The sequence below is a fragment of the Choloepus didactylus genome, chromosome 5, assembly GCF_015220235.1.
Source record: "Choloepus didactylus isolate mChoDid1 chromosome 5, mChoDid1.pri, whole genome shotgun sequence".
NCBI classification, from domain to species: domain Eukaryota; kingdom Metazoa; phylum Chordata; class Mammalia; order Pilosa; family Megalonychidae; genus Choloepus; species Choloepus didactylus.
This window is the reverse complement of record NC_051311.1, coordinates 142,632,678-142,642,290: the sequence shown is the minus strand read 5'-3', so window position 1 is coordinate 142,642,290 and position 9,613 is coordinate 142,632,678.

The following is a 9,613-nucleotide window of genomic DNA, read 5'->3' as shown; positions in this document are numbered from 1 at the left end:
TTTGTCTCTGCCACTGACCCACAAGTCTTTGGTATTGGCGTATGGCTCCTGAGACTTGCAAGTGGGCCCCTCTTCCAGGCCGTGCACCCCGGGTCCTCTGTTGAGGGATGACTGTGCTATGTCACAGGTGAGTGCCGTCCCCCCAGGGCAGTTCTGGGCTGCTGGGCTGTGTTGGGAGGCTCCCAGTCTGCTCAAATGATGGCTGAATGGGGCTCTGTTAATTCACACTGCTCCCCCTTCCCAGTTCTGGGACATTCAGCTGAGGTTGCAGGGAAGGCTAATGTCCACGCCCAGTTTTGTGGTGTGTGCCTGTTATTTGAAGCACTTCCGTCACACTGGGTTGTCTGGGGCAGCTCTGGTCTATGGGGCTGGCGATGGGGAGGAGTGTTTCCTGTCCACCAGGGTGGTGGCTGTGAGCGGACACCCCCCTTTTCTTGGGAAGTTGTGTTGTTTAGTGAATTTTCTCAGCCACTGGATTATTGCCTTTTGTCTCAGAGCTCTCTTAGTTCTGCTCTTGACTTGACATGCCCAAATTTCAATTCTTTGAAGCTTTCTGTATTGAGCTTCTTAGAGTAATTGTTTTAGAAAAAGCAAAAAGGATTTAAAAAAAAAAAAAAAACAAAAAAACCCAAAAAAACGGCCCTCCTCAGAGATCTAATGGGTTATTGAAATGCTAATAGACAAAGCAACCAGGGCCATTAAGGAAAGGTGCACAGGGGAGAGAGATCAGCTTTGCTTCGGGATTTGCATATGCGCCTCAAGGCCTGATCTCCGCCCTTCCCCTTTCTGTGTTCACCAGAACTCCAAAAATCCTCTGCTTTTATTTTGGAGTTTTTCGTGTTGTTTTTTTTCTATGCCTGTCTCCTCTCTGCTGGGCTGGCTGCTCTCAGAGTCTCTGGTGTCTGGTCTCAGTCTATCTATGGTTGGAGTTTGAATCAGTAGAATGAGTTTCCGATAAGAGCAGCCACTGCAATTCTCCCTTCTCCTTCCCGGAGCTGACAGCCCCTCCTCCCCCGGGACTGAGCCTGGCAGGGCGGGGCGCAGGTCCCCTGGCCGCAAAAACTTACAGATTTCGCTGATCTCAGCAGTTCCACGTTTTCATGAGTGTTGTATGAAGTATGCCCAAAGACAGATTGCTCTGTGGTGTCCAGTCCACACAGTTCCTGGCCTTTTACCTACTTTCCTGGAGGAGTAACTAAAACATACAGCTCACCAGTCTGCCATCTTGCCCCGCCTGGTCTCTTTATTCTACTTTGAGTTAACGTTATTTTTCCTTTTGCTGCTTCCTAGCTGTCTTTTTTTTTCCCTCTTTCTTTTGCCTCTCTACCTTCTTTGACTCTCCCTCCCGCCTTGTGGAAGAAATGTAGATGCCCTTATATAGATAGTGGTGAAGGTGGTAAACACATAAATATATGACCATACAGAGAACCATTGATTATTTACTTAGGATGGAATGTATGGTGAGTGAACAAAACCATATAAAAAAAATGGGTTGATGACAAAACCTCGAGGGCAATATACTGAGTGAAATAAGCCAGACACATAAGGACAATTATTGCAGGGTCTCACTGATAGGAACTAATTATAATATGTAAACTCATAGACATGAAATATAAGGTACCAAGATATAGGATGAGGCTTAAGAATGGGGAGCGGTTGCTTAGTATGAGCAGAATGTTCAACTAGGATGAACTTAAATGTTTGGAAATGAACAGACATGTCGGTAGCAAGATTTGAGGATAATTAACAGTGCCGAATGGTGCGTGAATTAGGTGGAAAGGGGAAGCTCAGAGTTATATATGTCACCAGAAGGAAAGTTAGAGGTCAAAAGATGGGAATGTATAAAACTGAATCCTATGGTGGGCAATGTCCATGATCAACTGTACAAATACTAGAAATCACTTCCATGAACCAGAACAAATGTATGACAATACAATTAGAAGTTAATAATAGAGGGGCATATAGGGAAGAAATATATACCTATTGCAAACTATATACTACAGTTAGTAGTATTTCAACATTTTTTCATAAACAGTAACAAATGTACTGTACCAAGACTATGAGTCAACAACTGAGGGGGGTTGGTTAGGGATAGGGGAGGATTCGAGTTTCCTTTTCTTTTTTTCTTTTTTCATCTTTCACTTTATTTCTTGTCTGGAGTAATGAAAAGTTTCTAAAAATTGAACAAAAATTAAGTGTGATGATGGATGCACAGCTGTATGAGGGTACCCAGGGGCAAGTGATTGTACACTTTGGATCTTTGTATAATTGTCTGGTATCTGAACAATCCCAATAAAAATTTAAAAGGAAAAAAAAATTTAAGATGGATTTCTCAATCACACCTACTCCTTAAACCCCACCTTCCTCTTCCTCACAATAAACTTTTACATTGGAGAATCCAATGCTCTAGAGCAGGGGTTACAAACTATACAGCCCATGGGCCAAATATAGCCTGCTGCTTCTTTTCATAGAGACTTTAAGCTAAAAATGTTTTCTAAATTTTTAAATGGTTGGGGAAAAATAAAAATAATAATATTTGTAATATGTAAAAAGGATACGAAATTTAGATTTTAGTGTCTATAAATAAAGATTTATTGGAACACAGCCATGCTCATTTGTCTGTGCATTGTCTATGGCTGCTTTCATGCTACAACAGTAGAATTGAGTAGTTGTGACAGAAAGTATATGGCATTCAAAATAAAAAAATATTTAGTATCTGATCTTTTAGAGGAAAAGTTTGCTGGCCTCTATTGTAGAGAAACGTTTTCCAAAAAGTGGACCATAGTCTGCAGTAAGAGATACAACTTATGGTGTACAGAAAATGGACACACACACATACACACAAAAGGAAACAAAACACTCATGAAACAGTTCTCACCTTTACACATTGTGCTGCCCTTTGACTCTCCCCTCCCCTCCCCTTCCCTTCCCCTTCTCTTCCCTTCTCTTCTCTCATATAAAGCGAAGGCTGGTGGAAACCATTAAACCATTAAATTCAGGGCCCACTGTAGGGTCACAGCCACAGTTTGAACAATTCTACTCTAGAGAGTAGAACTAGAGCAGAAAATGAAGTAAGACTGACTTCAACACAATATAAAGAACAGCTTAAACTTGTTGTTATGGACAGTTTCAAACATGTACAAAAGTAGAATGGACAATGAACCCTCATGAATCTATTACCTTGTTTCAACAGTTATCAACTCATGGCCAGTCTTGTTTCAACTCTTCTCCCATCTTCCCCCCTCAACTGAGTTATTCTGAAGCAAATCCCAGACATATGTTTTCTTCTGTGAATATTTAAGTGGGCATCTTTAAAATATAAGGACTGTATAAAGTATTAACCACAATACTTATTTCACCTAAAAAATTAACAATAATTCCTTAGTATTATCAAATATCCAGTTTTAATTTTTTCTCCAATATCTCATGAATTTTTAAACAGTTTGCTTAAGTCAGCATCCAAATAAAGTCCAGGTATTACAGTTGGTTGATAAGCTTCTTTAAAAAAATTTTATTAGAGAAGTTGCAGGTTTACAGAAAAATCATGGAGAAAGTACAGTCTTCTCATATACCCCGCCTCATACATGCAGTTTTCCCCATTATTAACATTTCTTATTAGTGTGGTACCTTTTTTACAATTGATGAGATGGTATTGTTATAATTATTATGCTATTTATTAATTATAGTCCATAGTTTACATTAGGGTTCACTCTTTCTGTTGTACAGTTATATAGTTGTTTTTTTAAATTTTTATTCTGGAACATACATACAACTAAAAATTTCCCATTTTAACCACATTCAGATATACAATTCAGTCATGTCTATAACATTCACAATGTTGTGCTACCATCACCATCATTCATTATCAAAACTTTTCCATCATCCCAAACAGAAACTCTACCAATTAAGCATTAACTCCCCATGTCCCACCCCTACCCTGGCCCCTGGTAACTTATATGCTAGTTTCCTGACTCCATGAATTTGCTTATTCTAATTGTTTCATGTAAGTGAGCTCATACACTATTTGTCCTTTACTGTCTGGCTTATGTCACTCAACATGATGCCTTTAAGCTTCATCCATGTTGTCACATATCAGAACTTCATTCCTTTTTATGGCAGAATAATATTCCATTGTATGTACATACCACATTTTATTTATCCATCCTTCCATTGATGGATGCTTGGGTTGCTTCCACCTTTTAGCTCTTATGAATTATGCCACTATTAACATTGGTTTACAGATATTTGTTAATTCCCTGCTTTCAATTCTTTTGGGTATATATCTAGAAGTGTGATTGCAGGGTCATATGGTAATTCTATACTTATCTTTCCGAGGAACCACCAAAATCTTTTCCACCATGGTTGTACTATTTTACATTCCCACCAACAATGAATGAGTGTTCCTGTTCTCCACATCCTCTCCAACCCTTGTTATTTTCCATTTTTAAAATAGTGGTAGCCTTTCTAGTGGGTGTGAAATGGTTCCTCACTGGTTTTTATTTTTATTTTTTTGTAAGTATTTTTTTTATTTTTTAAATGCGGTTTTATTGAAATATCCTCACGTAATCCATAATCTATATACTCCATCCAAAATACACAATCAGTGGCACACAGTATCATCATATAGTTGTGCATTCATCATCACAATCAATTTTCAAGCATTTTCATTACTCCAAAACAAAGAGAAAAGAATATTTAAAAAATTAAAAAAAAAATAAAAAAGAACACTCAAACCACCCCATACCCCTTATCCCATTATTTATATATATAAATATATATATTATATATATAAAATATGTATTTATATATATATATATATATATATATATATATATATATATTTGTCATTATTTTATAACTCATCTGCCCATACACTGGTTAAAGGGAGTGTCAGTCACTAGGTTTTCAAAATCACAGGGTCACACGATAAAAGCTATATAGTTGTACGATCATCATCAAGAATAAAGTCTATTGGATTACTGTTCAGCAGATTCAGGTATTTCCTTCTAGCTATTCTTTTACACTAGAACCTAAAAAGGAATATCTATATAATGCATATGAATAGCCTCCAGAATGACCTCTTGACTCTATTTGAGATCTCTCAGCCGCTGAAACTTTATTTTGTTTCATTTCTTTTCCTCATTTTGGTCAAGAGAGCATTTTTTTTTTCTTTTTTTTTTCCTGTAAATATTTTTTTTATCATTAAATTCAGTTTTATTGAAATACATTCACACACCATACAATCATCCATGGTATACAATCCACTGTCCACAGTATGATAACATAGTTATGCATTCATCACCACAATCTATCTCTGAACATTTTCCTTACATCAGAAAGAACCAGAGCAAGAATAAAAAATAAAAGTGAAAAAAGAACACCTAAATCATCCCCCCCATCCCACCCCATTTGTCCTTTAGTTTTTATCCCCATTTTTCTACTCATCCATACACTAGATAAAGGGGGTGTGATCCACTAGGTCTTCACAATCACACAGTCACCCCTTGTAATCTACATTATTATATAATTGTTTTCAGGAGTCCAGACTGCTGGGTTGGAGTTTGGTAGTTTCAGGTATTTACTTCTAGCTATTCTAATACATTAAAACCTAAGATGTGTTATCTATATAATGCATAAGAATGTCCACCAGAGTGACCTCTCGATTCCATTTGAAATCTCTCAGCCACTGAAACCATTTCGTCTCATTTTGCATCCCCCTTTTGGTCAAGAAGATACTCTCAGTCCCACGATGCCGGGTCCACATTCATCCCCGGGAGTCATATTCTGCATTGCCAGGGAGATTTACACCCCTGGGAGTCGGGTCCCACGTAGGGGGGAGGGCAGCGAGTTCACCTGTCGAGATGGCTCAGTTAGCGAGAGAGAGGGCCACATCTGAGCAACAAAGAGGTACTCAGGGGGAGACTCTTAGGCACAATTATATGCAAGTTTAGCCTCTCCTTTGCCGTAATGAACTTCCTAAGGGCAAGTCCCATGATCGAGGGCTCAGCACATCAAACCGCCAGTCCCAATGTTTGTGACAACATCAACACCAGTCCAGGTGAGGATGTCCAACACATCCGCACCTTCCCCCAGATCCTCGGGGCTGGGGAGGGGGAGGCTGTAAATATATTTTTTATTATCTGCCCAAATTACTCTGGGATGTAAGACAGAATTCTTAATCCCATGATGCCAGGGCCAAGGTTATCCATAGGAGTCATGTCCCTCATTACCAGGGAGACTTACACCCCTGGGAATCATGTTCCATGTAGGGGGGAGGGTAGTGAGTTTATTTACAGAGTTGGCTGAGAGAAAGAGGCCACATCTAAGCAACAAGAGGTGCTCTGGGGGTAACCCTTAGGCATAATTATAAATAGGCTTAACTTCTCCTTTGTAAGAATAAGTTTCATAAAGGCAAGCCCCGAGATCAAGGGCTTGACTTATTAAATTGGGATTCCCTAACACTTGGAGGAGTATCAGGAATTCCCCGGGTGAGGAAGTTTAGTATTTCCACATTTTCCCCCAGTCTCTCAAAGGGACTTTGAAAATTCATTTTTATTTTCTGCCCAAATTACTCTGGGGTACATCAGGGTTTCATATTAACCTGTACAGAATAACAAGATCTCATTCCTTATTCTAGGCTCCATGCAATCACTGTATTTTTTATTTGCATTTTGCTAATGGCTAATGATGTTGTACATCTTTTCATGTGCTTATTGGCCATGGGTACATCTTCTTTGGAAAGCTGTCTGTTCAAGTCCTTTGCCAATTTTTAAATCACTTGACCATATGGTTTGATGTGCTGAGCCCTCTATTATGGGACTTGCCCTTATGAAGCTTGTTACTGCAAAGGAGAGGCTAAACTTGCATATAATTGTGCCTAAGAGTCTCCCCCTGAGTGCCTCTTTGTTGCTCAGATGTGGCCCTCTCTCTCTAGCTAAGCCACCTCAGCAGGTGAACTCACTGCCCTCCCCCTTACACAGGAACTGACTACCAGGGGTGTAAATCTCCTTGGCAACGCAGGATATGACTCCTGGGGATAAATCTGGACCTGGCATCATGGGATTGAGAATATCTTCCTGACCAAAAGGGGGATGTGAAATGAAACGAAATGAAGTTTCAGTGGCTGAGAGATTTCAAATGGAGTTGAGAGGTCACTCTGGTGGACATTCTTATGCACTATATAGACAACAACTCTTAGGTTTTAATGTATTGGAATAGCTAGAAGTAAATACCTGAAACTATCAAACTCCAACCCAGTAGTCTGGACTCCTGAAGATGATTGTACAACAATGTAAATTACAAGGGGTGAAAGTGTGATTGTGAAAACCTTGTGGATCACACTCCCTTTATCTAGTATATGGATGGATGAGTAGAAAAATGGGGACAAAAACTAAATGAAAAATAGGGTGGGATGGGAGGATGATTTGGGTGTTCTTTTTTACTTTTATTTTTTTATTCTTATTCTGATTCTTTCTGATGTAAGGAAAATGTTCAAAAATAGATTGTGGTGATGAATGCATAACTATATGATGGTACTGTGAACAGTTGATTGTACACCGTGGATGATTGTATGGTATGTGAATATATTTCAGTAAAACTGATTATTAAAAAAAGTCAATTGACCATAGATGTGATGGATATATTTCTGAATTCTCAATTTGATTCCATTGGCCAAAATATCTATCTTTATGCCAGTAGTATGCTGTTTTGACCACTGTAGCTTTGTGATATGCTTTAAGGTCAGGAAATGTGAATCCTCCAACTTCTTTCTTCTTTTTCAAGATGCTTTTGGCTATTTGAGACCCTTGCCCTTCCAAATAAATTTGATTATGGGCTTTTCCATTTCTGCAAAGTAGGCTGTTGGAATTTGGAAGGGACTTGCACTGAATCTGTAAATCAGTTTGGGTAGAATTGACATCTTAATGATATTTAGTCTTCCAATCCATGAACACAGAATATCTTTCTATTTATTTAGGTCTTCTTTGATTTATTTTAGCAATGTTTTATAGTTTTCTGATACAGGTCCTTTACATCCTTGATTAAATTTATTCCTAGATATTTGATTATTTTAGTTGCTATTGTAAATTGAATTTTTTTTTCTTTTTTCTTGATTTCCTCCTCAGCTTTCTCATTGCTAGTGTATAGAAACACTACTGATTTTTGCATGTTGATCATGTATCCTGCCACTTTGCTGAACTTGTTAATTAGCTCTAGTAGCTTTGTTGTAGATTTTTCAGGACTTTCTATATATAGGATCATATGATCTGCAAATAGTGAAAGTTTTAGTTCTTCCTTTCCAATTTGGATGCCTTTTATTTCTTTTTCTTGCATAACTCCTCTGGCTAGAATTTCTAGTACAATGTTGATTAACAGTAGTGACACTGGCATCCTTGTCTTCTTCCAGATCTTAGAGGGAAAGCTTTCAGTCTTTCATCACTGAGTATGATGCTAGCTGTGGTTTTTCATATGTGCACTTTATCATGTTGAGGAAATTTTCTTCTATTCCTATTTTTTGGGGTGCTTTTATCAAGGAAGGATGCTGGATTTTCTCAAATGCCTTTTTGGGGTCAATTAAGATGATCATGTTGTTTCCCCCTTTAATTTGTTAATGTGGTATATTATGTCAATTGATTTTCTTGTGTTGAATCACTCTTGCACACCTGGGACAAAACCCACTTGATCATGGTGCATAATTCTTTTAATGTGCTGTTGGATTTCATTTGTAAGTATTTTCTGTTGAGGATTTTTACAACTGTTTTCATTAGAGAGATTGGCCTGTAATTTTCCTTTCTTATAGTATCTTTATCTGGCTTTGGTATTAGAGTGATGTTGGCTTCATATAATTTAAGAGTTTGAGGAGGATAGATATTAATTCTTCTTGGAATGATTGATACAATTCACCTGTGAAGCCATCTGGTCCTGGGCTTTCTTTTTTGGGAGATTTTTGATGACTGATTCAATCTCTTTCCTTGTAATTGGTCTGTTGAGGTCTTTTGTTTCTTCTGGAGTCAGTGTAGGTTGTTTGTGTGTTTCTATGAAATTTGCATTTCGTAGAAGTTTCTAACAGTTGTTCATGGTATCCTCTTATGATCCTTTTTATTTCTGTGGGGTCAGTGGTAATGTCCTTCCCCTTGTTTCTGATTTTATTTATTTGCATTTTCTCTTTTTGTCTGTCAGTCTACTAAGTTTGTCAATTGTATTGATCTTCACAAAGAACCAACTTTTGGTTTTGTTGATTCTCTCTATTGTTTTTTTATTCTCAGTTTCATTTATTTCTGCTCTAATGTTTGTTATTTCTTTCCTTCTGCTTGTTTTGGTATTAGTTTGCTGTTCTTTTTCTGGTTCCTCAAGATGTGCAGTTAGGTCTTCGATTTTAGCTCTTTCTTCTTTTTTAATGTAGGTGTTTAGGGCCACAAATTTCCTTCTCAGCCTTGCCTTTACTGCATCCCGTATGTTTTCGTATGTTGTGTTCTCATTTTCAATTATCTCCAGATATTTACTGATTTCCCTTATGATTTCTTTGACCCACTTATTGTTTACGACTGCGCTGTTTAACCTCCATGTTTTTGTGAATTTTCTGTTTCTTTGCCTGTTATTGATTTCCACCTTCATT